The 26930-nt window shown below is 51.9% G+C and overlaps 1 pseudogene; it reads left to right on the top strand.

Moving 5' to 3' along the window:
• Window positions 1-26678, top strand: part of LOC129527807 (F-box only protein 25-like) — a 76232-nt pseudogene extending 49554 nt beyond the window's left edge.
• The last annotated feature ends 252 nt before the right edge of the window (window positions 26679-26930 follow it).

Here is a 26930-nt window from a genome sequence, read left to right as displayed (position 1 = left end):
CCATCACTGTCCTTGTCAAATAGTTTGGAACAGGTATAATGATCACAATAACCCCAAGCATAATATTTCGTTAATTCTCACAGAATCACATGTAGGTGCCACAGTTATCTCCATTTTATGAATGGAGTGATGAAGCCTTAGGAATAATGAATGATTTGTGCAGGCTCACCTGGATATTAAGACTGAGTCAAATGTTGGGTCTGGTCTGACTTTAATGTTTGCTTTGTTCATGAGCACCACATATTGCCTCTCCTATGCAGTTAAGCAGGTAGGTGACAGAAAAGCCCATGTTTGTCTCTACTCACACACTTCTGACTGAATGTATGTATGGAGTTTCTACACCAAATTCTTCAGTGCTCTGGATATTAGCTGGGTATCCCATGACTTTATTCTGATACTACCTGGAGTTAGCACAGACCCCACAAGTTAGGGGCTCAGTCCCACGAGGCCATCCTCACTTCAGATGCCAATGGCAAGTCCTAAGTTGTCACCATACTTTTGACCAACCTGTTACCAATCGGGGGTTCCCATAACTGTCTTCTTGGGTTTAATAATTTGCTAGAACAGTTTACGGAACTCAGAAAAACAGTTTATTTTCTTTTTTTCTGAGAGAGAGGGTCTTATTTTGTTGCCCAGGCTGGTGTGCAATGGTGCAGTCATAGCTCATTGCAGCCTTGATTGTCTGGGCTCCAGTGGTTCTCCCACCTCAGCCTCCCTAGTAGCTGAGACTACATGCCTGCACCACCACATCTGGCTAGTTTCTTTTTTTTTTTGTATAGATGGGATCTTGTTGTGTTGGCCAGGCTGGCCACAAATTCCTGGTCTCAAGTGATCCTCCCACCTCAGCCTCTGAAAGTGCTGGGATTACAGATGGGAGCCACCACATCTGGCCAGTTCATTTCTTATTACTGGTTCATTGTGAAGGATACATCTCAGAAACAGTCAATGAAAGAGACGTGCATGCTGGATGCAGTGGCTCATGCCTGTAATCTCAGCACTTTGGGAGGCCAAGGTGGGAGGATCGCTTAAACTCAAGAGTTTGAGACCAGCCTGGGCAACATGGTGAAAACCTGTCTCTATAAAAAATTAAAAAATAATAATAACCGGTGTGATGGTGTGCACCTAGAGTTCCAACTACTAGGGAAGCTGAGATGAGAGGATACCTTGAGCTGGGGACTGGGGAGGCTTAGGTTACAGTAAGCTGAGATTGTGCCACTGCACTCTAGCTTGGACAAAAGAGCCTGATCCTGTCTCAAAAAAAAAGATACCCAGGGCAAGTTAAGTTCGGAGGGGCACAGAGCTCCCATGCCCTCTGTTGAACATGCGACCCTCCCAGCATCTCCTGTGTCCAGCAACCCTGAAAGCTCTGCAAACCCCATTCAGGGTGTTTATGGAGGCGTTATTATGCAAGCGTGATTGATAAAATCTTTGGCTGTTGGTGATTAAGTCAGTCTCCAGCCCCTCTTCCTCCTGGAGTTCAGTGCATGAGGCTGAAAGTTCCAAGCCTCTTACCATGTGGTTGCGTGGTAATCAGCCCTCCTCTTGAGGAAATTTAGGAGCTTGCAGTCACCCAGTCATCTCAACAACATCCCCAAATGCATTCTTACCATGCTGGAGATCCCAAAGTTCTTAGAGGCTCTCGTGTTAGAAACCTGGGACCAAGACCAAATATTAAAACAAAAGATGTTCCTGTCACATCTATCACTGAGGTCTTTGTAAGAGTTTTAGAAGCTCTATGCCACGAACCAGGGACAGAGATTAAATATATATTTCTTTTCTTTTTTTTGAGACAGAATCTCCTGTGTCATCCAGGCTGGAGTGCAGTGGTGTGATCATAGCTCACTATAGCTTTGGCCTCCTGAGATCAGGCAATCCTCCCATCTCAACCTCCCAAGTAGCTAGGACTACACATGCATGTCACCCATGCCCAGCTCATTTTTGTAGAGTCAGAGTTTCGCCATGGTGGCCAGGTTGGCCATGTTGGCCAGATGGGGTCTTCTTTTGTTGCCCAGGCCGGCCACAAATTCCTGGGCTCGAGTGATCCTCCCACCTCGTCCTTGTAGAGATGAGATTGAGTTATGTCGTCCAGGCTGATCTCAAACTCCTGGGCTAAATCGATTCTCTCACCTCAGCCTCTCAAGGAGCTGGGACCACAGGCGCATACCACCATGTCGGGCTAATATTTATTTTTATTTTTTTCTAGAGGTGGGATGTCTCACTGTGTTTTTCATGCTAGTTTCAAACTTCGGGCCTCAAGTGTTCCTCCTGCCTTGACCTCCCAAAGTGTTGGGATTCTGGGTGGGAGCCACCATGCCCAGCAATCACAAGGGTCTTTATAAAAGAAAGAGAGTAGGAGATTCAGAATTGGAGCAGGAGATGTGGTGATGAAAGCAGAGGTAAGAGAGGGAGATTTGAAGATGCTTCACCTCTGGCTTTGAAGATGGAGTCAGGGGCCATGATCCAAGGAATGGGGGTGGCTTCTAGAAGCTGGAAAAGCCAAGGGAACATATTAGAGTCTCCAGAAGGAATGCAGCCCTGCTGACACCTTGACTTTAGCCTTAATAGACCTAGTTTGGGTTTCTGGCCCCTAGAACTGTAAGATGGTAGATTTGTGGTGTTTTAAGCCACTAAATGTAGGAAACTGCAAACTATGTTGCAGCAGCAAGAAGAAATGAACATGAAGCCAGGCATGATGGCTCATGCCGGTAATCCCAGCACTTTAGGAATTTAGGCAGGAGGATCACTTGAGGCCAGGAGTTCAAGACCAGTCTGGGCAACATAGTAAGACCTTGTCTCTACAAAAAATGAAAAAATTGGCCAGGCGTGGTGGCTCACGCCTGTAATTCCAGCACTTTGGGAGGCCGAAGCAGGCAGATTACCTGAGGTCAGGAGTTTGACACCAGCCTGGCCAACATTGTGAAACCCCGGCTCTACTAAAAATACAAAAATTAGCTGGGCGTGGTGGCACGCACCTGTAATCCCAGCTACTTGGAAGGCTGAGGCAGGAGAATCACTTGAATCTGGGAGGTGGAGGTTGCAGTGAGCCGGGATCGCACCGTTACACTACAGCCTGGGCAAGAAGAGTGAAACTCTGTCTCAAAATAAAATAAAATAAAATAAAATACTAAAAAATTTAGCCAGGCATGGTGGCATGAACCTGGAGTCTCAGGTACTCGGGAGGCTGAGGTGGGAGGATCGCTTGAGCCTGGAAATTTGAGGTTGCAGTGAGCTGTGATTTCGCCACTGCACTCCAGCCTTGGTGACAGTGAGATCTTGAAAAAAAGAAAGAAGAAAGTAAAGAAAGAAGAAATGAGCATGGTGGGCATGGGGACAGATGGCAATGTTAAATAGAATGGTCAGGGGTGGCCTCCTAAGTGAAAATTGAGTAAAGATTTGAAGGAGGTGGCCAAGGTGCTGAGGGAAGAGGATTGTAGGCAGAAACAATAGAATAAACTGTCTGAGGTGTGTCTCTGGCTCTGGAAGGAGGCCCATGGAGCAGATGGAGAGAGGAAGAGAATTAGGGGAGGGAGCCAGGGAGTTGCTGGGTGGGGATCAGTACAGATCACATAAGCCCTGGGAGGTTATTGGTGGGGCTTTGGCTTTTACTCTGACTCAGATGGGAACTGCGGGAGGGTTCTGAGCAGAGAGGCGACATGATCTGTCTCCCGATTTAAAAGCATTCTCTGGCTGCTGAGTTGAGAAAGACTGTGGGAAGATGTGATAGAAGCATGGGGGCCAAGCTTTGGCAACATCCAGGCAGGAGATGATGGTGGTCCTGACCAGGGTCGTGGTGGTGTTGAGAGACGGTCAGAGGAGAGAAGTAGGGGAGGAGGCCAGGGAGTTGCTGGGTGGGGATCTTTAGTAGATGTCGAAGACAATCAACAGGATTTCCTGACAGACTGGATATGGGGTGTGAGAGAAGGCAGGGGTCAAGGTTGAGTTTGATTGTTACTGAAATTATTAAGTAATTTTAAAAAACACTACTGCCTTTCCCAATCCTACCAAGTATGGGATGCTAGATTAAAGAAATCTCTTCAGGCTCATTGCAATGGCTCATGCCTGTAGTCCCAGCTCTTTGGTAAGCAGAGGTGCGAGTATCTTTTAAGGGCAGGTGTTCAAGACCAGCCTGGACAACACAGCAAGATCTGCTCTTTACAAAAATATTTTTCAAAATTAAATAAATATAGCTAGGCATGGTGATGTGTACTTGTAGTTTCAGCTACTCAGGAGGCTGAAGTGGGCAGATCTCTTGAGGTCAGGAGTTTGAGGCCAGCTTGGGCAACATAGCAAGAACCCTCACTCTACAAAAAAATTAAAAACATAACCAGGCATGGTGACACTCAACTGTACTACCAGCTACTGGGGAGCTGAGGCAGGAAGATGGCTTGAGCCCAGGAGGTCGAGGCTGCAGCGAGCTGTAAATGCACAGCTGCACTCCAGTCTGGGTGACAGAGCAGTACCTGTCTCACAATACAAATAAAAATACAAGTAAAATAATATCTCAAGTCAGAGCCTTTTGGCTCTGCAGCCCTTGCAACCCCTCAGCCGTGCAGTGGGGTTTGCGTCGCTGGGAATGAGGAGACCCCTGCCCGGTGTTGTTGCCTGACTAATCAGTGTTTTAAAACATACATTAATCGGGGTGGGCGCGGTGGCTGACACCTGTAATCCCAGCACTTAGGGAGACCCGGGCAGGTGGATCGCCTGAGGTCAAGAGTTCAAGACCAGCCTTGCCAACATGGTGAAACTCCTTCTCTACTAAGAAAACACAATAATTAGCTGCACATGGTAGTGGACGCCTGTAATCCCAGCTACTTGGGAGGCTGAGGTAGGAGAATCACTTGAACCTGTGGGGAGGAGGTTGCAATGAGCTGAGATTGAGCCACTTCACTCCAGCCTGGGCAAGAGAACAAGACTTTGTCTCAAAGAAAAAAAAGTATTATATCAACATGTAATGGTTTTATTATTAATATGTAATGAATATTAAATATTTTTAAAATCTTATATCAACATGTAATGGCTTTAATATGTGATGAATAATATTTAAAAATTTGGGTCTTATTTTCTAGTTTTCATATAATTATCAACAGAAAGAAATAGTCCTAGAGATCTTCAATAAAGTTAAAAAAGGTAAAGGGATGTTAGACCCCAAAAGATTGAGAATTTCTAGTTTACAAATATTCAGACTAAGCCACATACAACTTGCTACTTGAACTATTTTTTTTTCTTTGTTTTTTATTGTAGGAGATGGGGTCTCACCCTGTCACCCAGGCTTGAGTACAGTAGTGCTATCAGAGCTCACTGCAGCCTTGAACTCCTGGGCTAAGGGTACTCCTACCTGAGCCTCCTGAGTAGCTAGGACTGTAGGTATACATGACGATACTTGGCTAATTTTTAAATTGTTTTGTAGACATGGGGTCTCACGTTGTTGGCCAGGCTGGTGTCAAACTAATGGCCTCAAGTGACCCTTCCACCCCTGCCTCCCATGCTAGAGGTATGTGCCACCACAAGGAGCACTTGTTCAATTTTCTAAAGAAGAAATTTCTAAAGTAAGGCTGTGGGATGATGGCAGGAAGATAAAAGAAAAACAGAATAAGTTAAAATGACTTATTCACACATATTCTTTTGACAGCAAGAAGAACTGTTAGTATATACATTCCTTACAAACAAACAAACAGCAGATAAACAATGTTGTATAGGAACTTCAACACACACTGTACAATATTCCCACTTTGCTGACATAAGTTATGGAAATTTCGTGGTTTACTTGAGTGTCGCTACCAGTATTTTGCTTCTCTGATGATTTTTATCAACTTCCTCATCTGTTAACTTCTCTCCAAAATATGTCATGTCACGACATACTGCCGCTGCATGAACACGGCCAGTGTCTTCCTATTAAACATGTAGAATGCTTTCCTAATTTCTCTTTTTACTCTCTGTCTTTGTGTTCTGCATTTTCTTTACTTTTATTGTCAGAAACTCCAGAAAGTCAATCGTACTAATTTATCACGATTTGCTTTATTAATTTATACTATGCTTATATGGAATTTTGCCCAACAGACCTCATTACAATTTGGGCCAGGGCCCAGGGATAGGGTTGTTTTAGGGTCAGGGCCAGGGCCCAGGGTTAGGGTTGTTTTAGGGTCAGGGCCAGGGCCCAGGGTTAGGCTTGTTTTAGGGTCAGGGCCAGGGCCCAGGGTTAGGGTTGTTTTAGGGTCAGGGCCAGGGCCCAGGGTTAGGGTTGTTTTAGGGTCAGGGCCAGGGCCCAGGGTTAGGGTTGTTTTAGGGTCAGGGCCAGGGCCCAGGGTTAGGGTTGTTTTAGGGTCAGGGCCAGGGCCCAGGGTTAGGGTTGTTTGAGGGTCAGGACAAGGGCCCAGGGTTAGGGTGGTTTTAGGGTCAGGGCCAGGGCCCAGGGTTAGGCTTGTTTTAGGGTCAGGGCCCAGGGTTAGGGTTGTTTTCGGGTCTGGGCCCAGGGTTAGGGTTGTTTTAGGGTCAGGGACCAGGGATAGGGTTGATTTAGGGTCAGGGCAAAGGGTTAGGGTTGTTTTAGGGTCAGGGCCCAGGGTTAGGGTTGTTTTAGGGTCAGGGCCAGGGCCCAGGGTTAGGCTTGTTTTAGGGTGAGGGCCAGGGCCCAAAATTATGGTTGCTTTAGGGTCAGGGCCCTGGGTTAGTTTTTTAGGCTCAGGTCCAGGGCCCAGGGTTAGGGTTTTAGGGTCAGGGCCAGGGCCCAGGGTTAGGGTTGTTTCAGGGTCAGGGCCAGGGCCCAGGGTTAGGGTTGTTTTAGGGTCAGGGCCAGGGCCCAGGGTTAGGGTTGTATGAGGGTCAGGACCCAGGGTTAGGGTTGTTTTAGGGTCACGGCCCAGGGTTGGGGTTGTTTGAGGGTCAGGGCCCAGGGTTAGGGTTGTTTTACGGTCAGGGCCCAGGGTTAGGGTTGTTTTAGGGTCAGGGCCCACGGTTAGGGTTTTATGATCAGGGCCAGGGCCCAGGTTGAGGGTTGTAGTGTAAGGGTCAAGGCCCAGGGTTAGGGTTTTAGGCTCAGGGCCCGGGCCCAGGATTAGGCTTTTAGGCTCTGGGCCAGGGCCCAGGGTTAGGGTTTTAGGCTCAGGGCCAGGGCCCAGGTTTAGGGTTTTAGGCTCAGGGCCCAGGGTTAGGGTTGTTTTAGGGTCAGGGCCCAGGGTTGGGGTTGGTTTAGGGTCAGGGCCCAGGGCTAGGGTTGTTTTAGGGTCAGGTCCCAGGGTTAGGGTTGGTTTAGGGTCAGGGCCCAGGATTAGGTTTGTTTTAGTGTCAGGGCCCAGGGTTAGGGTTGTTTTAGGGTTAAGGCCGAGGTTTAGGGTTGTTTTAGGGTCAGGTCCCATTGTTAGGGTTGTTTTTGGGTGAGGGCCCAGGGCTAGGATTGTTTTAGGGTCAGGGCCCAGGGTTATGGTTGTTTTGGGGTCAGGGCCCAGGTTTAGGGTTGTTTTAGGGTCAGGGCCCAGGGTTAGGGTTGTTTTAGGGTCAGGGCCCAGGGTTAGGCTTGTTTTTGGGTCAGGGCCCATGGTTAGGCTTGTTTTAGGGTCAGGGCCCAGGGTTAGGCTTGTTTTAGGGTCCGGGCCCATGGTTAGGGTTGTTTTAGGGTCAGGGCCCAGGGTTAGGGTTGTTTTAGGGTCAGGGTCCAGGGTTAGGGTTGTTTTAGGGTCAGGGCCCAGGGTTAGGTTTGTTTTAGGGTCAGGGCCCAGGGTTAGGGTTTTGGGGTAAGGGCCAGGGCCTAGGGTTAGGGTTTTAGGCTCAGGGCTAGGGCCCAGGGATAGGGTTTTAGGCTCAGGGCCAGGGCCCAGGGATAGGGTTTTAGGCTCACAGTGAGGGCCCAGGGTTAGGGTTTTAGGGTCAGGGCCAGGGCCCAGGGTTAGGGTTTTAGACTCAGGGCCAGGGCCCAGGGTTAGGGTTTTAGAGTCAGGGCCAGGGCCCACGGTTAGGGTTTTAGGCTCATGGCCAGGGCCCAGGGTTAGGGTTTTAGGCTCAGGGCCAGGGCCCAGGTTTAGGGTTTTAGGCTCAGGGCCAGGGCCCAGGGTTAGGGTTTTAGGGTCAGGGCCAGGGCGCAGGGTTACCGTTGTAGGCACAGGGCCAGGGCCCTGGGTTAGGGTTTTAGGCTGAGGGCCAGGGCCCAGGGTTAGGGTTTGAGGGTCAGGGCCAGGGCCCAGGGTTAGGGTTTAGGCTCAGGGACAGGGCCCAGGGTTAGGGTTTTAGGTTCAGGGCCTGGGCCCAGCGTTAGGGTTTTTCGGTCAGGGCCAGGGCCGAGGGTTATTGTTTTAGGGTCATGGCCAGGGCCCAGGTTTAGGGTTTTAGGGTCAGGGCCAGGGCCCAGGGTTAGGTTTTTAGGGTCAGGGCCCAGGGTTAGGGTTTTAGGGTCAGGGCCCAGGGTTAGGGTTTTAGGGTCATGGCCCAGGGTTTGGGTTTTAGGGTCAGGGCCCAGGGTTAGGGTGATTTCCAGGAAGTGACCTCACAGTGACTCAAGCTACCACTTACTGTTGATTGTGACACAATGCCAGCTGAGGCACATGCCTTGGGAGCTAAATGGTTGTTGCCCTTGACTACTATGAGGAGTGGTGTGGGAAGGGTCGCTTTGGATGCACTTGAGCAGGGGTCCCCAACCCCTGAGCCATAGAGCCGTAAGGAGCCACACAGCGGGTGAGTGGTGTCGAGTGAGGGAGTGAGGGAAGCTTCGTCTATATTTACAGCCACTCCCCTTTGCTCACATTCCCGCCTGAGCTCCACCTTCTCAGATGAGCAGCAGCATTAGATTCTCATAGGAGAACGCACCCTGTTGTGAACCGTGCATGTGAGGGATCTAGGTTGCGCTGTTCTTATGAGAATCTAATACCTATTGATCTGTCACTTTCTCCCATCACGCTCAGGTGGGACCATCCAGTTTCAGGAAAACAAGCTTAACACGCCCACTGATTCTACATGATGGTGAGTTCTATAATTATTTTATTATATATTCCAGTGTAATAATGGAAATGAAGTGCCTAATAAACGTAAATGTGCTTAAATCTTTTGGCCCAGCTCCTACCTCCCGGCAGCCTCGCCAGGCCCAGAACTCTCTCCAGTCAGCCTCTACAGACCAAGCTCATGACTCACAATGGCCTATTTAGGCCCATACCCTACCTCACGGCAGTCTCCGCAGATGAGCCTACTGCCTCACAACAGCCTCCACAGGCACAGCTCCATCGTTACAATGGCCTCTTTAGACCCAGCTCCTGCCTCCCAGCCTTCTCTCCAGGCCCTGAACTTTCTCCGTAAGTTGAGGTAGCTGGGACTGTAGGTATACATGACGATACTTGGCTAATTTTTAAATTGTTTTGCAGACATGGGGTCTCACTTTGTTGGCCAGGCTGCTGTCAAACTAATGGCCTCAAGTGACCCTTCCACCCCTGCCTCCCATCCTCGAGGTATGTGCCACCACAAGGAGCACTTGTTCAATTTTCTAAAGAAAAAATTTCTAAAGTAAGGCTGTGGGATGATGGCAGGAAGATAAAAGAAAAACAGAAGAATAAGTTAAAATGACTTATTCACACATATTCTTTTGACAGCAAGAAGAACTTTTAGTATATACATTCCTTACAAACAAACAAACGGCAGATAAACAATGTTGTATAGGAACTTCAACACACACTGTACAATATTCCCACTTTGCTGACATAAGTTATGGAAATTTCGTGGTTTCCTTGAGTGTCGCTACCAGTATTTTGCTTCTCTGATGATTTTTATCAACTTCCTCATCTGTTAACTTCTCTCCAAAGTATGTCATGACACGACATACTGCCGCTGCACGAACACGGCCAGTGTCGTCCTATTAAACATGTAGAATGCTTTCCTAATTTCTCTTTTTACTCTCTGTCTTTGTGTTCTGCATTTTCCTTACTTTTATTGTCAGAAACTCCAGAAAGTCAATCGTACTAATTTATCACGATTTGCTTTATTAATTTACACTATGCTTATATGGAATTTTGCCCAACAGACCTCATTACAATTTGGGCCAGGGCCCAGGGTTAGGGTTGTTTTAATGTCAGGGCCCAGAGTTAGGGTTGTTTTAGGGTCACGGCCCAGGGTTAGGGTTGTTTTAGGGTCAGGGCCCAGGGTTAGGGTTGTTTTAGGGTCAGGGCCAGGGCCCAGGGTTAGGCTTGTTTTAGGGTCAGGGCCAGGGCCCAGGGTTAGGCTTGTTTTAGGGTCAGGGCCAGGGCCCAGGGTTAGGTTTGTTTTAGGGTCAGGGCCAGTGCCCAGGGTTAGGGTTGATTTAGGGTCAGGGCCAGGGCCTAGGTTTAGGCTTGTTTAAGTTCAGGGCTAGGGCCCAAGGTTAGGGCTTTAGGGCCAGGGCCCGGGGCCCAGGGTTAGGGCTTCAAGGCCAGGGCCCGGGGCCCAGGGTTAGGGCTTCAGGGTCAGGGCCCGGCGCCCAGGGTTAGGGTTTCAGGGTCAGTGCCCAGGGCCCAGTGTTAGGGCTTCAGGGTCAGGGCCCGGGGCCCAGGGTTAGGGCTTCAGGATCCGGGCCCGGGGCCCAGGGTTAGGGCTTCAGGGTCAGTGCCCGGGGCCCAGGGTTTGGGCTTCAGGGTCATGGCCCCGGGCCCAGGGTTAGGGCTTCAGGGTCAGGGCCTGGGGCCCAGGGTTAGGGCTTCAGGGTCATTGCCCGGGGCCTAGGGTTAGGGCTTCAGGGTCCGGGCCCGGGGCCCATGGTTAGGGCTTTAGGGTCAGGTCCCGGGGCCCAGGGTTAGGGTTTTAGGGTCAGGGACCGGGGCCCAGGGTTAGGGTTTTAGGGTCAGGGCCCGGGGCCCAGGGTTAGGGTGATTTCCAGGAAGTGACCTCACAATGACTCAAGCTACCACTTACTGTTGATTGTGATGAAATGCCAGCTGAGGCACACGCCTTGGGAGCTAAGTGGTTGCTGCACTTGACTACTATGAAGACTGGTGTGGGAAGGGTCGCTTTGGATGCACTTGAGCAGGGGTCCCCAACCCCTGAGCCATGGAGCCATAAGGAGCCACACAGCAGGTGAGTGGTGTCGAGTGAGGGAGTGAGGGAAGCTTCGTCTGTATTTACAGCCACTCCCCTTTGCTCACATTTCCGCCTGAGCTCCACCTTCTCAGATGAGCAGCAGCATTAGATTCTCATAGGAGAACGCACCCTGTTGTGAACCGTGCATGTGAGGGATCTAGGTTGCGCTGTTCTTATGAGAATCTAATACCTATTGATCTGTCACTTTCTCCCATCACGCTCAGGTGGGACCATCCAGTTTCAGGAAAACAAGCTTAACACGCCCACTGATTCTACATTATGGTGAGTTCTATAATTATTTTATTATATATTCCAGTGTAATAATGGAAATGAAGTGCCTAATAAACGTAAATGTGCTTAAATCTTTTGGCCCAGCTCCTACCTCCCGGCAGCCTCGCCAGGCCCAGAACTCTCTCCAGTCAGCCTCTACAGACCAAGCTCATGACTCACAATGGCCTATTTAGGCCCATACCCTACCTCACGGCAGTCTCCGCAGATGAGCCTACTGCCTCACAACAGCCTCCACAGGCACAGCTCCGTCGTTACAATGGCCTCTTTAGACCCAGCTCCTGCCTCCCAGCCTTCTCTCCAGGCCCTGAACTTTCTCCGTAAGTTGAGGTAGCTGGGACTGTAGGTATACATGAGGATACTTGGCTAATTTTTAAATTGTTTTGCAGACATGGGGTCTCACTTTGTTGGCCAGGCTGCTGTCAAACTAATGGCCTCAAGTGACCCTTCCACCCCTGCCTCCCATCCTCGAGGTATGTGCCACCACAAGGGGCACTTGTTCAATTTTCTAAAGAAAAAATTTCTAAAGTAAGGCTGTGGATGATGGCAGGAAGATAAAAGAAAAACAGAAGAATAAGTTAAAATGACTTATTCACACATATGCTTTTGACAGCAAGAAGAACTGTTAGTATATACATTCCTTACAAACAAACAAACGGCAGATAAACAATGTTGTATAGGAACTTCAACACACACTGTACAATATTCCCACTTTGCTGACATAAGTTATGGAAATTTCGTGGTTTCCTTGAGTGTCGCTACCAGTATTTTGCTTCTCTGATGATTTTTATCAACTTCCTCATCTGTTAACTTCTCTCCAAAGTATGTCATGTCACGACATACTGCCGCTGCAGGAACACGGCCAGTGTCTTCCTATTAAACATGTAGAATGCTTTCCTAATTTCTCCTTTTACTCTCTGTCTTTGTGTTCTGCATTTTCCTTACTTTTATTCTCAGAAACTCCAGAAATCAATCGTAGTAATTTATAACGATTTGCTTTATTAATTTATACTATGCTTATATGGAATTTTGCCCAACAGACCGCATTACAATTTGGGCCAGGGCCCAGGGTTAGGGTTGCTTTAGGGTCAGGGCCAGGGCCCAGGGTTAGGGTTGTTTTAGGGTCGGGGCCAGGGCCCAGGGTTAGGGTTGTTATAGGGTCAGGACCTGGGCCCAGGGATAGGCTTGTTTTAGTGTCAGGGCCCAGGGTTAGGGTTGTTTTAGGGTCAGGGCCAGGGCCCAGGGTCAGGGTTGTTTTAGGTCAGGGCCAGGGCCCAGGGTTAGGGTTGTTTTAGGTCAGGGCCAGGGCCCAGGTTTAGGGTTGTTTTAGGGTCAGGGTCAGGGCCCAGGGTTAGGGTTGTTTTAGGGTCAGGGCCAGGGCCCAGGGTTAGGGTTGTTTTAGGGTCAGGGCCACGGCCCAGGGTTATTCTTGTTTTAGGGTCAGGGCCAGGGCCCAGGGTTAGGCTTGTTTTAGGGTCAGGGCCAGGGCCCAGGTTTAGGCTTGTTTTAGGGTCAGGGCCAGGGCCCAGGGTTAGGGTTGTTTTAGGGTCAGGGCCAGGGCCCAGGGTTAGGCTTGTTTTAGGGTCAAGGCCAGGGCCCAGGGTTCGACTTGTTTTAGGGTCAGGGCCAGGGCCCAGTGTAAGGGTTGTTGTAGGGTCAGGGCCAGGGCCCAGGGTTACGGTTGTTTTAGGGTCAGGACCTGCGCCCAGGGTTAGGCTTGTTTTAGTGCCTGGGCCCAGGGTTAGGGTTTTTTTAGGGTCGGGGCCCAGGGTTAGGCTTGTTTTAGGATCAGGGCCCAGGGTTAGGGTTGTTTTAGGGTCAGGGCCCGGGGTTAGGGTTGTTTTAGGGTCAGGGCCTAGGGTTAGGGTTGTTTTAGGGTCAGGGCCCAGGGTTAGCGTTGTTTTAGGGTGAGGGCCCAGCGTTGAGTTTGTTTTAGCGTCAGGGCCAGGGCCCAGGGTTTGGGTTGTTTGAGGGTCAGGGCCAAGGCCCAGGATTAGGGTTGTTTTAGGGAAAGGGCCAGGGCCCAGGGTTAGGCTTGTTTTGGGTCAGGGCCAGGGCCCAGGGTTAGGCTTGTTTTAGGGTCAGGGCCAGGGCCCAGGGTTAGGGTTGTTTTAGGGTCAGGGCCAGGGCCCAGGGTTAGGCTTGTTTTAGGGTCAGGGCCAGGGCCCAGGTTTAGGGTGGTTTTAGGTTCAAGGCCTGGGCCCAGGGTTAGGGTTGTTTTAGGGTCAGGGCCAGGGCCCAGGGTTAGGGTTGTTTTAGGGTCAGGGCCAGGGCCCAGGGTTAGGGTTGTTTGAGGGTCAGGACAAGGACCCAGGGTTAGGGTGGTTTTAGGGTCAGGGCCAGGGCCCAGGGTTAGGCTTGTTTTAGGGTCAGGGCCCAGGGTTAGGGTTGTTTTCGGGTCTGGGCCCAGGGTTAGGGTTGTTTTAGGGTCAGGGACCAGGGATAGGGTTGATTTAGGGTCAGGGCAAAGGGTTAGGGTTGTTTTAGGGTCAGGGCCCAGGGTTAGGGTTGTTTTAGGGTCAGGGCCCAGGGTAAGGGTTGTTTTAGTGTCAGGGCCCAGGGTTAGGGTCGTTTTAGTGTCAGGGCCCAGGGTTAGGGTTGTTTTAGGGTCAGGGCCCAGGGTTAGGCTTGTTTTAGGGTCAGGGTCCCGGGTTAGGGTTGTTTTAGGGCCAGGGCCCAGGGTTAGGGTTTTAGGGTCAGGGCCAGGGCCCAGGGCTAGGGTTTTAGGGTCAGGGCCAGGGCCCAGGGATAGGGTTGTGTTAGGGTCAGGGCCAGGGCCCAGGGTGAGTGTTGTTTTAGGGTCAGGGTCCAGGGTTAGGGTTGTTTTAGGGTCAGGGCCCAGCGTTAGGGTTGTTTTAGGGTCAGGGACCAGGGTTAGGGTTGATTTAGGGTCAGGGCCCAGGGTTAGGGTTGTTTTAGGGTCAGGGCCCAGGGTTAGGGTTGTTTTAGGGTTAGGGCCGAGGTTTAGGGTTGTTTTATGGTCAGGGCCCATTGTTAGGGTTGTTTTAGGGTGAGGGCCCAGGGCTAGGATTGTTTTAGGGTCAGGGCCCAGGGTTATGGTTGTTTTAGGGTCAGGGCCCAGGGTTAGGGTTGTTTTAGGGTCAGGGCCCAGGGTTAGGGTTGTTTTAGGGTCAGGGCCCAGGGTTAGGGTTGTTTTAGGGTCAGGGCCCAGGGTTAGGGTTGTTTTAGGGTCAGGGCCCAGGTTTAGGGTTGTTTTAGGGTCAAGGCCCAGGGTTAGGGTTGTTTTAGGGTCAGGGCCCAGGGTTAGGGTTGTTTTAGGGTCAGGGCCAGGGCCCAGGGTTAGGCTTGTTTTAGGGTGAGGGCCAGGGCCCAAAATTATGGTTGCTTTAGGGTCAGGGCCCAGGGTTAGTTTTTTAGGCTCAGGTCCAGGGCCCAGGGTTAGGGTTTTAGGGTCAGGGCCAGGGCCCAGGGATAGGGTTGTTTCAGGGTCAGTGCCAGGGCCCAGGGTTAGGGTTGTTTTAGTGTCAGGGCCAGGGCCCAGGGTTAGGGTTGTTTGAGGGTCAGGACCCATGGTTATTGTTGTTTTAGGGTCAGGGCCCAGGGTTAGGGTTGTTTGAGGGTCAGGGCCCAGGGTTAGGGTTGTTTTACGGTCAGGGCCCAGGGTTAGGGTTGTTTTAGGGTCAGGGCCCACGGTTAGGGTTTTATGATCATGGCCAGGGCCCAGGTTGAGGGTTTTAGTGTAAGGGTCAAGGCCCAGGGTTAGGGTTTTAGGCTCAGGGCCCGGGCCCAGGTTTAGGGTTTTAGGCTCTGGGCCAGGGCCCAGGGTTAGGGTTTTAGGCTCAGGGCCAGGGCCCAGGGTTAGGGTTTTAGGCTCAGGGCCCAGGGTTAGGGTTGTTTTAGGGTCAGGGCCCAGGGTTGGGGTTGGTTTAGGGTCAGGGCCCAGGGCTAGGGTTGTTTTAGGGTCAGGTCCCAGGGTTAGGGTTGGTTTAGGGTCAGGGCCCAGGATTAGGTTTGTTTTAGTGTCAGGGCCCAGGGTTAGGGTTGTTTTAGGGTTAAGGCCGAGGTTTAGGGTTTTTTTAGGGTCAGGTCCCATTGTTAGGGTTGTTTTTGGGTGAGGGCCCAGGGCTAGGATTGTTTTAGGGTCAGGGCCCAGGGTTATGGTTGTTTTGGGGTCAGGGCCCAGGTTTAGGGTTGTTTTAGGGTCAGGGCCCAGGGTTAGGGTTGTTTTAGGGTCAGGGCCCAGGGTTAGGCTTGTTTTTGGGTCAGGGCCCAGGGTTAGGCTTGTTTTAGGGTCAGGGCCCAGGGTTAGGCTTGTTTTAGGGTCCGGGCCCAGGCTTAGGGTTGTTTTAGGGTCAGGGTCCAGGGTTAGGGTTGTTTTAGGGTCAGGGTCCAGGGTTAGGGTTGTTTTAGTGTCAGGGCCCAGGGTTAGGGTTGTTTTAGGGTCAGGGCCCAGGGTTAGGGTTTGAGGGTAAGGGCCAGGGCCTAGGGTTAGGGTTTTAGGCTCAGGGCTAGGGCCCAGGGATAGGGTTTTAGGGTCACGGCCAGGGCCCAGGGTTAGGGTTTTAGGCTCATGGTGAGGGCCCAGGGTTAGGGTTTTAGGGTGAGGGCCAGGGCCCAGGGTTAGGGTTTTAGACTCAGGGCCAGGGCCCAGGGTTAGGGTTTTAGAGTCAGGGCCAGGGCCCACGGTTAGGGTTTTAGGCTCATGGCCAGGGCCCAGGGTTAGGGTTTTAGGCTCAGGGCCAGGGCCCAGGTTTAGGGTTTTAGGCTCAGGGCCAGGGCCCAGGGTTAGGGTTTTAGGGTCAGGGCCAGGGTGCAGGGTTACCGTTGTAGGCTCAGGGCCAGGGCCCAGGGTTAGGGTTTTAGGCTCAGGGCCAGGGCCCAGGGTTAGGGTTTGAGGGTCAGGGCCAGGGCCCAGGGTTAGGGTTTTAGGCTCAGGGCCAGGGCCCAGGGTTAGGGTTTTAGGTTCAGGGCCTGGGCCTAGCGTTAAGGTTTTAGGGTCAGGGCCAGGGCCCAGGGTTATTGTTTTAGGGTCATGGCCAGGGCCCAGGGTTAGGGTTTTAAGGTCAGGACCAGGGCCCAGGGTTAGGTTTTTAGGGTCAGGGCCCAGGGTTAGGGTTTTAGGGTCAGGGCCCAGGGTTAGGGTTTTAGGGTCATGGCCCAGGGTTAGGGTTTTAGGGTCAGGGCCCAGGGTTAGGGTGATTTCCAGGAAGTGACCTCACAGTGACTCAAGCTACCACTTACTGTTGATTGTGACGCAATGCCAGCTGAGGCACATGCCTTGGGAGCTAAATGGTTGTTGCCCTTGACTACTATGAGGACTGGTGTGGGAAGGGTCGCTTTGGATGCACTTGAGCAGGGGTCCCCAACCCCTGAGCCATGGAGCCGTAAGGAGCCACACAGCAGGTGAGTGGTGTCGAGTGAGGGAGTGAGGGAAGCTTCGTCTATATTTACAGCCACTCCCCTTTGCTCACATTCCCGCCTGAGCTCCACCTTCTCAGATGAGCAGCAGCATTAGATTCTCATAGGAGAACGCACCCTGTTGTGAACCGTGCATGTGAGGGATCTAGGTTGCCCTGTTCTTATGAGAATCTAATACCTATTGATCTGTCACTTTCTCCCATCACGCTCAGGTGGGACCATCCAGTTTCAGGAAAACAAGCTTAACACGCCCACTGATTCTACATGATGGTGAGTTCTATAATTATTTTATTATATATTCCAGTGTAATAATGGAAATGAAGTGCCTAATAAACGTAAATGTGCTTAAATCTTTTGGCCCAGCTCCTACCTCCCGGCAGCCTCGCCAGGCCCAGAACTCTCTCCAGTCAGCCTCTACAGACCAAGCTCATGACTCACAATGGCCTATTTAGGCCCATACCCTACCTCACGGCAGTCTCCGCAGATGAGCCTACTGCCTCACAACAGCCTCCACAGGCACAGCTCCATCGTTACAATGGCCTCTTTAGACCCAGCTCCTGCCTCCCAGCCTTCTCTCCAGGCCCTGAACTTTCTCCGTAAGTTGAGGTAGCTGGGACTGTAGGTATACATGACGATACTTGGCTAATTTTTAAATTGTTTTGCAGACATGGGGTCTCACTTTGTTGGCCAGGCTGGTGTCAAACTAATGGCCTCAAGTGACCCTTCCACCCCTGCCTCCCATCCTCGAGGTATGTGCCACCACAAGGGGCACTTGTTTAATTTTCTAAAGAAAAAATTTCTAAAGTAAGGCTGTGGGATGATGGCAGGAAGATAAAAGAAAAACAGAAGAATAAGTTAAAATGACTTATTCACACATATTCTTTTGACAGCAAGAAGAACTTTTAGTATATACATTCCTTACAAACAAACAAACGGCAGATAAACAATGTTGTATAGGAACTTCAACACACACTGTACAATATTCCCACTTTGCTGACATAAGTTATGGAAATTTCGTGGTTTCCTTGAGTGTCGCTACCAGTATTTTGCTTCTCTGATGATTTTTATCAACTTCCTCATCTGTTAACTTCTCTCCAAAGTATGTCATGTCACGACATACTGCCGCTGCACAAACACGGCCAGTGTCTTCCTATTAAACATGTAGAATGCTTTCCTAATTTCTCTTTTTACTCTCTGTCTTTGTGTTCTGCATTTTCCTTACTTTTATTGTCAGAAACTCCAGAAAGTCAATCGTACTAATTTATCACGATTTGCTTCATTAATTTATACTATGCTTATATGGAATTTTGCCCAACAGACCTCATTACAATTTGGGCCAGGGCCCAGGGTTAGGGTTGTTTTAGGGTCAGGGCCCAGGGTTAAGGTTGTTTTAGGGTCAGGGCCCAGGGTTAGGCTTGTTTTTGGGTCAGGGTCCAGGGTTAGGCTTGTTTTAGGGTCAGGGCCCAGGGTTAGGCTTGTTTTAGGGTCCGGGCCCAGGGTTAGGGTTGTTTTAGGGTCAGGGCCCAGGGTTAGGGTTGTTTTAGGGTCAGGGTCCAGGGTTAGGGTTGTTTTAGGGTCAGGGCCCAGGGTTAGGGTTGTTTTAGGGTCAGGGCCCAGGGTTAGGGTTTTAGGGTAAGGGTCAGGGCCTAGGGTTAGGGTTTTAGGCTCAGGGCTAGGGCCCAGGGATAGGGTTTTAGGCTCAGGGCCAGGGCCCAGGGATAGGGTTTTAGGCTCACGGTGAGGGCCCAGGGTTAGGGTTTTAGGGTCAGGGCCAGGGCCCAGGGTTAGGGTTTTAGACTCAGGGCCAGGGCCCAGGGTTAGGGTTTTAGAGTCAGGGCCAGGGCCCACGGTTAGGGTTTTAGGCTCATGGCCAGGGCCCAGGGTTAGGGTTTTAGGCTCAGGGCCAGGGCCCAGGTTTAGGGTTTTAGGCTCAGGGCCAGGGCCCAGGGTTAGGGTTTTAGGGTCAGGGCCAGGGCGCAGGGTTACCGTTGTAGGCTCAGGGCCAGGGCCCACGGTTAGGGTTTTAGGCTCATGGCCAGGTCCCAGGGTTAGGGTTTTAGGCTGAGGGCCAGGGCCCAGGGTTAGGGTTTGAGGGTCAGGGCCAGGGCCCAGGGTTAGGGTTTTAGGCTCAGGGACAGGGCCCAGGGTTAGGGTTTTAGGTTCAGGGCCTGGGCCCAGCGTTAGGGTTTTTCGGTCAGGGCCAGGGCCGAGGGTTATTGTTTTAGGGTCATGGCCAGGGCCCAGGTTTAGGGTTTTAGGGTCAGGGCCAGGGCCCAGGGTTAGGTTTTTAGGGTCAGGGCCCAGGGTTAGGGTTTTAGGGTCAGGGCCCAGGGTTAGGGTGTTAGGGTCATGGCCCAGGGTTTGGGTTTTAGGGTCAGGGCCCAGGGTTAGGGTGATTTCCAGGAAGTGACCTCACAGTGACTCAAGCTACCACTTACTGTTGATTGTGACACAATGCCAGCTGAGGCACATGCCTTGGGAGCTAAATGGTTGTTGCCCTTGACTACTATGAGGAGTGGTGTGGGAAGGGTCGCTTTGGATGCACTTGAGCAGGGGTCCCCAACCCCTGAGCCATAGAGCCGTAAGGAGCCACACAGCGGGTGAGTGGTGTCGAGTGAGGGAGTGAGGGAAGCTTCGTCTATATTTACAGCCACTCCCCTTTGCTCACATTCCCGCCTGAGCTCCACCTTCTCAGATGAGCAGCAGCATTAGATTCTCATAGGAGAACGCACCCTGTTGTGAACCGTGCATGTGAGGGATCTAGGTTGCACTGTTCTTATGAGAATCTAATACCTATTGATCTGTCACTTTCTCCCATCACGCTCAGGTGGGACCATCCAGTTTCAGGAAAACAAGCTTAACACGCCCACTGGTTCTACATGATGGTGAGTTCTATAATTATTTTATTATATATTCCAGTGTAATAATGGAAATGAAGTGCCTAATAAACGTAAATGTGCTTAAATCTTTTGGCCCAGCTCCTACCTCCCGGCAGCCTCGCCAGGCCCAGAACTCTCTCCAGTCAGCCTCTACAGACCAAGCTCATGACTCACAATGGCCTATTGAGGCCCATACCCTACCTCACGGCAGTCTCTGCAGATGAGCCTACTGCCTCACAACAGCCTCCACAGGCACAGCTCCATCGTTACAATGGCCTCTTTAGACCCAGCTCCTGCCTCCCAGCCTTCTCTCCAGGCCCTGAACTTTCTCCGTAAGTTGAGGTAGCTGGGACTGTAGGTATACATGACGATACTTGGCTAATTTTTAAATTGTTTTGCAGACATGGGGTCTCACTTTGTTGGCCAGGCTGGTGTCAAACTAATGGCCTCAAGTGACCCTTCCACCCCTGCCTCCCATCCTCGAGGTATGTGCCACCACAAGGAGCACTTGTTCAATTTTCTAAAGAAAAAATTTCTAAAGTAAGGCTGTGGGATGATGGCAGGAAGATAAAAGAAAAACAGAAGAATAAGTTAAAATGACTTATTCACACATATTCTTTTGACAGCAAGAAGAACTTTTAGTATATACATTCCTTACAAACAAACAAACGGCAGATAAACAATGTTGTATAGGAACTTCAACACACACTGTACAATATTCCCACTTTGCTGACATAAGTTATGGAAATTTCGTGGTTTCCTTGAGTGTCGCTACCAGTATTTTGCTTCTCTGATGATTTTTATCAACTTCCTCATCTGTTAACTTCTCTCCAAAGTATGTCATGTCACGACATACTGCCGCTGCACGAACACGGCCAGTGTCGTCCTGTTAAACATGTAGAATGCTTTCCTAATTTCTCTTTTTACTCTCTGTCTTTGTGTTCTGCATTTTCCTTACTTTTATTGTCAGAAACTCCAGAAAGTCAATCGTACTAATTTATCACGATTTGCTTTATTAATTTATACTATGCTTATATGGAATTTTGCCCAACAGACCTCATTACAATTTCTAACCTGTTTTATTTTGTTTTTTTTTTTTCTGAGACAGGGTCTCCCTCTGTTGTGCAAGGCTGGAGGGTAGTAGTGCTATCGCAGCTGACTGCAGCCTCAACCTTCCAGGCTGAAGCGATCCTCCCATCTCAACCTCCCACGTGGCTGAGACTACAGGTGCTTGCCTCTATGCCCACCTAATATTTGGTATTTTCGTATACGTGGATTCCAGAGGGGTGACAGCGAAACGTGAGTAAGCATGGATTTTGGTATATGCAGAGATGGGGGGCTGTAACTAATTCTGTATACTGAGGGACGGCAACTGTATATGTTTTTACAATTACGCTGTAGGATGCATACTGTTGCATAGCCTTGAAAATAATAATTTTTAATGGAGTGGAAGAATAATAATAATATTACTAAAAGTAGCAGCTGGCCAGGTGTGGTGGCTCACACTGGTAATCGCAACACTTTGGGAGGCTGAGGCAGGAGGATGGCTTGAGGCCAAGAGTTTGCGATAGGCCTTGGAAACAAAGGGGGAGTCACCATCCCTACAGAAAAATACATGAATTAGCCTAGTGTGGTGGCACGTTCCTGTAGTCCCAGCTACTTGGGAGGCTGAGGTGGGAGGATCACTCAAGCCCAGGGAGGCTGAGACTGCAGTGAGTCATGATCAGGCCTCTGCACTCCAGCCTGGGTGACAGAGTGAGACCCTGTCTCAAAACAACAAAAAAGTAGCAGCTAACATCAACTGACCTTTTATACCAGGTGCCTATTGATACCATAGTTTAATTTGTTAGAACTGTTTCTTATTTCACTTACCAACTCTGTCTTCAGTTACTCCCAGATTTTTACTGTGTGTGTACAGATGACCTTTTGTTTAGATTGAATTGTCTCCCCAGAAGTAAGATTACTGTGAGTCATGGTGAATGGACATTCTCATTACCCTTGATGTAAATTGACAGGGTTTTGGGTGCCTCCCAGCTATAATCTTAGCACTTTGGGAGGCTAAGAGAGGAGGATTGCTTGAGGCCAAGAGTTGGAGGAGGCAGTATGGCAGTATGGTGAGACCCTGTCTCCATTATTTTAAAAAATTGACAAGCTTTACCCGGGAAGGCTTATACACAATTTAAACACCCCTCATAGTATAAGAAAGTGCCCATTTCACTGCACCTTTGCCAGCACAGGGTATTATAATTTAGTAAGTCATTTTTTGTTTGATTATTTTAAATAGATAAAAGACCTCATATTACTTTACTTGTCACATTTCAACATCTTTCCTTAGCTTATTAGCTCTATCTCTTTTCTGTCTGTAAATGGTTGTTGTTGTTTTGTTCTTTGAGACAGGGTCTTGCTCTGTCACCAGGCTGGACTGTAGTGGCATAATCATGCCTCGCTGCAGCCTTGACCTCCCAGGCTCAAACTTCAGCATTCCGAGTAGCTGGGACTACAAGTGTGCACCACCACTCCCAGCTAACTTTTTTCTTCTTTTGGATAGAGACAGGTTCTCACTGTGTTGTCCAGACCGGTCTCTAGCTCCTGGCCTTAAGCAATCCTCCTGCATTAGCTTCTCAAATTGCTGGAATTTCAGGCATGAGCCACCATGCCTGGCCTGGGCTAGTCCTGTATTCTCTAGAGTTCTCTTTACTTTGTGCTAGCCAATCTCTCATTATGCTGTTCACCTGTTATAATAAATAATTCTCCGTATTAAATTTTACCACTTTAAACTTTTGAGTGGTTTATGCTTCCTGATTGGACTCTGACTAATATGTTAGGAAGGGTCCCAGGAGATAAACCCACACAGATGGGATTTGGGCATAGGTTTGGTTTCCCAGGGGGCAGTGCTGAGCTCTTTGCCAGTGGGAAATGGGATGCTGGTGATTTCCAGGAAGTGACCTCACAGTGACTCAAGCTACCACTTACTGTTGATTGTGACGAAATGCCAGCTGAGGCACATGCCTTGGGAGCTAAGTGGTTGCTGCCCTTGACCACTATGAAGACTGGTGTGGGAAGGGTCGCTTTGGATGCACTTGAGCAGGTGTCCCCAACCCCTGAGCCATGGAGCCGTAGGGAGCCACACAGCAGGAGGTGAGTGGTGTCGAGTGAGGGAGTGAGGGAAGCTTCGTCTGTATTTACAGCCACTCCCCTTTGCTCACATTCCCGCTTGAGCTCCACCTTCTCAGATGAGCAGCAGCATTAGATTCTCATAGGAGAACGCACCCTGTTGTGAACCGTGCATGTGAGGGATCTAGGTTGCGCTGTGCTTATGAGTATCTAATACCTATTGATCTGTCACTTTCTCCCATCACGCTCAGGTGGGACCATCCAGTTTCAGGAAAACAAGCTTAACACACCCACTGATTCTACATTATGGTGAGTTGTATAATTATTTTATTATATATGGGATATATAATATGTATATATATTTATATATATGTAATAATGGAAATAAAGTGCCTAATAAATGTAAATGTGCTTAAATCTTTTTAAGCAGATTCTTCAGGCCCAGCATCTGCCTCACTGTGGACCCCCCAAGCCAAGCTCCCAACCTTTCAGCAGCTTCTACACACCCAGCTCCCGCCTGCCAGTGGCCTCTTCAGGCCCATGGGGCTCATTCCTCACAACAGCCTTTCCAGTCCCAGTTTTTCCCTTCCGGCGGCCTCTCCGGGCTGAGAACCTCCTCAAGTCGGCCTCTCCAGACCCACTTGCACCCTCCAGGCGTCCTCTCCGGGCCAAGCTCCTCTTCCTGGCTGCGTCTCCAGGCCTGACTCCTGCCTCTCAACAACCTCTTTGGACTCAGTGCCTACCCATCTCCTGGCGTCCTTGGTCGGCCCACAGCTTCATCAAGCCAAGCTCCCCAGGCCCAGGTCAGGCCTCACGGTGCCCCCTCCACGATGAGCTCCTGCCCTCCAATGGCACCTGCAGGCCCCAAATGGTCTCCGGTCGGTGGGCTCCTCCACGCCAAGCTTGGGCCTCCCGGTGACCTCTGCAGGCCCAAGTTGTCCTGAAGTCGGCATCTCCCGGCCGTGCCTCCCAGCAAGTAAGCAAGCTCTTTTGGCTCAACTCCTGCCCAGCTCCCAACCGCCTTTGTAGGTCCCGAACTTTCTCCAGCCAAGTTCTTTGGGCCTCATTCCTGCCGCCCGGTGGCCTGTACGGGCCCAGCAATGGTTGGAGAACGGCCTCTGCAGGTCCCGCTCTTGCCTCCCAGGGGCCTCTCCAGGCCCAGCTCTTGCCCTCACGGCGGCCACCCGGGGCCAAGTCCCTGCCTGCCTCCCAGCAGCCCTCATGCGGCCCAGCTCCTCCCTCACGGTGGCCTGTTGATGCCCATGCCTCTGGTACCCTGCCCAGAGGCATGAGCCCCTGCCACACACTGGCTCCTCCCATGCTGAGAGAGGTCAGCGTGAGCCCTTGCCTCACACCGGCCCCTCCCACGCTGAGAGAGGTCAGCGTGAGCCCCTTGCCTCACACCGGCCCCTCCCACGCTGAGAGAGGTCGGCGTGAGCCCTTGCCTCACACCGGCCCCTCCCACGGTGAGAGAGGTCAGCGTCAGCCCCTTGCCTCACACCGGCCCCTACCACGCTGAGAGAGGTCGGCGTGAGCCCTTGCCTCACACCGGCCCCTCCCACGCTGAGAGAGGTCAACGTGAGCCCCTTGCCTCACACCGGCCCCTCCCACGGTGAGAGGTCAGTGTGAGCCCTTGCCTCACACCGGCCCCTCCCACGGTGAGAGAGGTCAGCGTCAGCCCCTTGCCTCACACGGGCCCCTCTCACTCTGACAGAGGTCAGCCTGAGCCCTTGTCTCACACCGGCCCCTCCCACGCTGAGAGAGGTCGGCGTGAGCCCTTGCCTCACACGGGCCCCTCTCACTCTGACAGAGGTCAGCCTGAGCCCTTGTCTCACACCAGCCCCTCCCACGCTGAGAGAGGTCAACGTGAGCCCCTTGCCTCACACCGGCCCCTCCCACGCTGAGAGAGGTCAACGTGAGCCCCTTGCCTCACACCGGCCCCTCCCACGCTGAGAGAGGTCAGCGTGAGCCCTTGCCTCACACCGGCCCCTCCCACGCTGAGAGAGGTCGGCATGAGCCCCTTGCCTCACACGGGCCCCTCTCACTCTGACAGAGGTCAGCCTGAGCCCTTGTCTCACACCGGCCCCTCCCACGCTGAGAGAGGTCAGCCTGAGCCCTTGCCTCACACCGGCCCCTCCCACGCTGAGAGAGGTCAGCCTGAGCCCTTGCCTCACACCGGCCTCTCCCACGCTGAGAGAGGTCAGCCTGAGCCCTTGCCTCGCACCGGCCCCTCCCACGCTGAGAGAGGTCAGCCTGAGCCCTTGCCTCACCCCGGCCCCTCCCACGCTGAGAGAGGTCAGCGTGAGCCCTTGCCTCACACCGGCCCCTCCCACGCTGAGAGAGGTCGGCGTGAGCCCTTGCCTCACACCAGCCCCTCCCACGGTGAGAGAGGTCAGCGTCAGCCCCTTGCCTCACACCGGCCCCTCCCACGCTGAGAGAGGTCGGCGTGAGCCCTTGCCTCACACCGGCCCCTCCCACGCTGAGAGAGGTCAGCGTGAGCCCCTTGCCTCACACCGGCCCCTCCCACGCTGAGAGAGGTCAGCGTGAGCCCTTGCCTCACACCGGCCCCTCCCACGCTGAGAGAGGTCAGCGTGAGCCCCTTGCCTCACCCTGGCCCCTCCCACGCTGAGAGAGGTCGGCGTGAGCCCTTGCCTCACACCGGCCCCTCCCACGGTGAGAGAGGTCGGCGTGAGCCCCTTGCCTCACACCGGCCCCTCCCACGCTGAGAGAGGTCGGCGTGAGCCCTTGCCTCACACCGGCCCCTCCCACGGTGAGAGAGGTCAGCGTGAGCCCCTGCCTCAACAGGCCACCGTGAGGGAGGAGCAGGGTCGCACGCGGGCTGCTGTGAGGCAGGCAGCGACTTGGGCCTGGGAGGTCGTGGTGGGGTGAGAGCTGGGCTTGGAGACTCCCCTGGGAGGCAACAGCAGGGCCTACAGACTCTGTTCTCCAGCCGGAGCTGGGACTGTTCAGGTACTGGGAGGTGGGATGTGGGTCTGAAGAGCTTGGTTGCAGAAACTTCGGGGTCTACAAACGCAGGCGGGAGCTGAGCCAAAAAAGCTTGTTTGCTGGGAGGTGGGAGATGCAGTCAGGAGAAACAGCTGTGCCTGCAGAGGCCGCCATGCGGGAGGTGGAGGCCGGGCCTCCTCAAATCGGCCTCTCCAGACCCACTTGCAGCCTCCCGGCATCCTCTCCGGGCCCAGCTCTTCCTCCCGGCTGCGTCTCCAGGCCTGACTCTGGCCTCCCAACAACGTCTTTGGACTCAGCTCCTGCCCAGCTCCCAGCAGGCCCAAGTCGTCGTCAAGTCGGCCTGGAATTGGGCCCAGAAGAGCAGCAAGTCGGCCTCCCCGGGCCCAGCTCCGTCCTCTCGGCGGCCTCTCCAGGTGCAAAACTTCCTCGAGTCAGCCTCTCCAGGCCCGGCTCCTCCTGCCTCCCAGTGGCCTCTTTCAGCCCAGACCAGCTCATGGCTCTTGGCGGCCTTCCCAGGCCCCGCTTTTGACTTTTGGTGGCCTCTTCAGGCCCAGAACTTGACCTCCAGTGGGCCTTTGCAGGCCCGGCCTCCTGCCTCTCGAAGGCCTGCACGGGCCCGGACTCACAGCGGACTCACAGCGGACTCTCCATGCCCAGCTAGCTCTCGCCTCATTGCGGCCTCCCGAGTCCAAAGCTCCTGCCTCTCGGCCGCTTCGGCAGGCCCAGCTCCCCCCTGCCAGTGGCCTCTTTAGGCCCAGCTCATTCCTCACAACGGCCTTCCCAGGCCCCGTTTTTCCCTTCTGGCAGCCTCTTGGCCTCTAATTTGTTTATCTTTTGTGTATAAATCCCAAAATATTGAATTTTGGAATATTTCCACCATTATGTAAATATTTTGGTAGGTGATTTATTTGGGGTGAGTTTCTGCACCAAGCCCGAATTTTTTATTTTATTTTCCTTATTATTTGGTGTTAAACAGGTTTAATGACGGTCATGGCAACTGTTTGGCACAATGAAAAATATCGCCCATGATCAACGTGTTCTGTTCTGGGGAAGGGGGCAAAGGCAGGGTGAATCACTTTCTTAAAAAGTATAGCTCAAGTTGGGAGTGCAGAGGGAATGGGGAGAAAACCCTCCCGCTGCCTGTGTCGAAGTGCAGGAGCCCCCACTCCCATACTCACCTGAGTCCAGCCCCTCTGGGGAAAGAAGGGGTGCATGAACTCCCCCTAGTCCACAGGTACCTTCCTGTGGCCCAAGGCCCTCTTCACACTCCATCTTGTAGCC

Source organism: Gorilla gorilla, chromosome 18, assembly GCF_029281585.2.
Source record: "Gorilla gorilla gorilla isolate KB3781 chromosome 18, NHGRI_mGorGor1-v2.1_pri, whole genome shotgun sequence".
NCBI lineage: Eukaryota > Metazoa > Chordata > Mammalia > Primates > Hominidae > Gorilla > Gorilla gorilla.
This window is presented reverse-complemented; position numbering and strand designations above follow the sequence as displayed.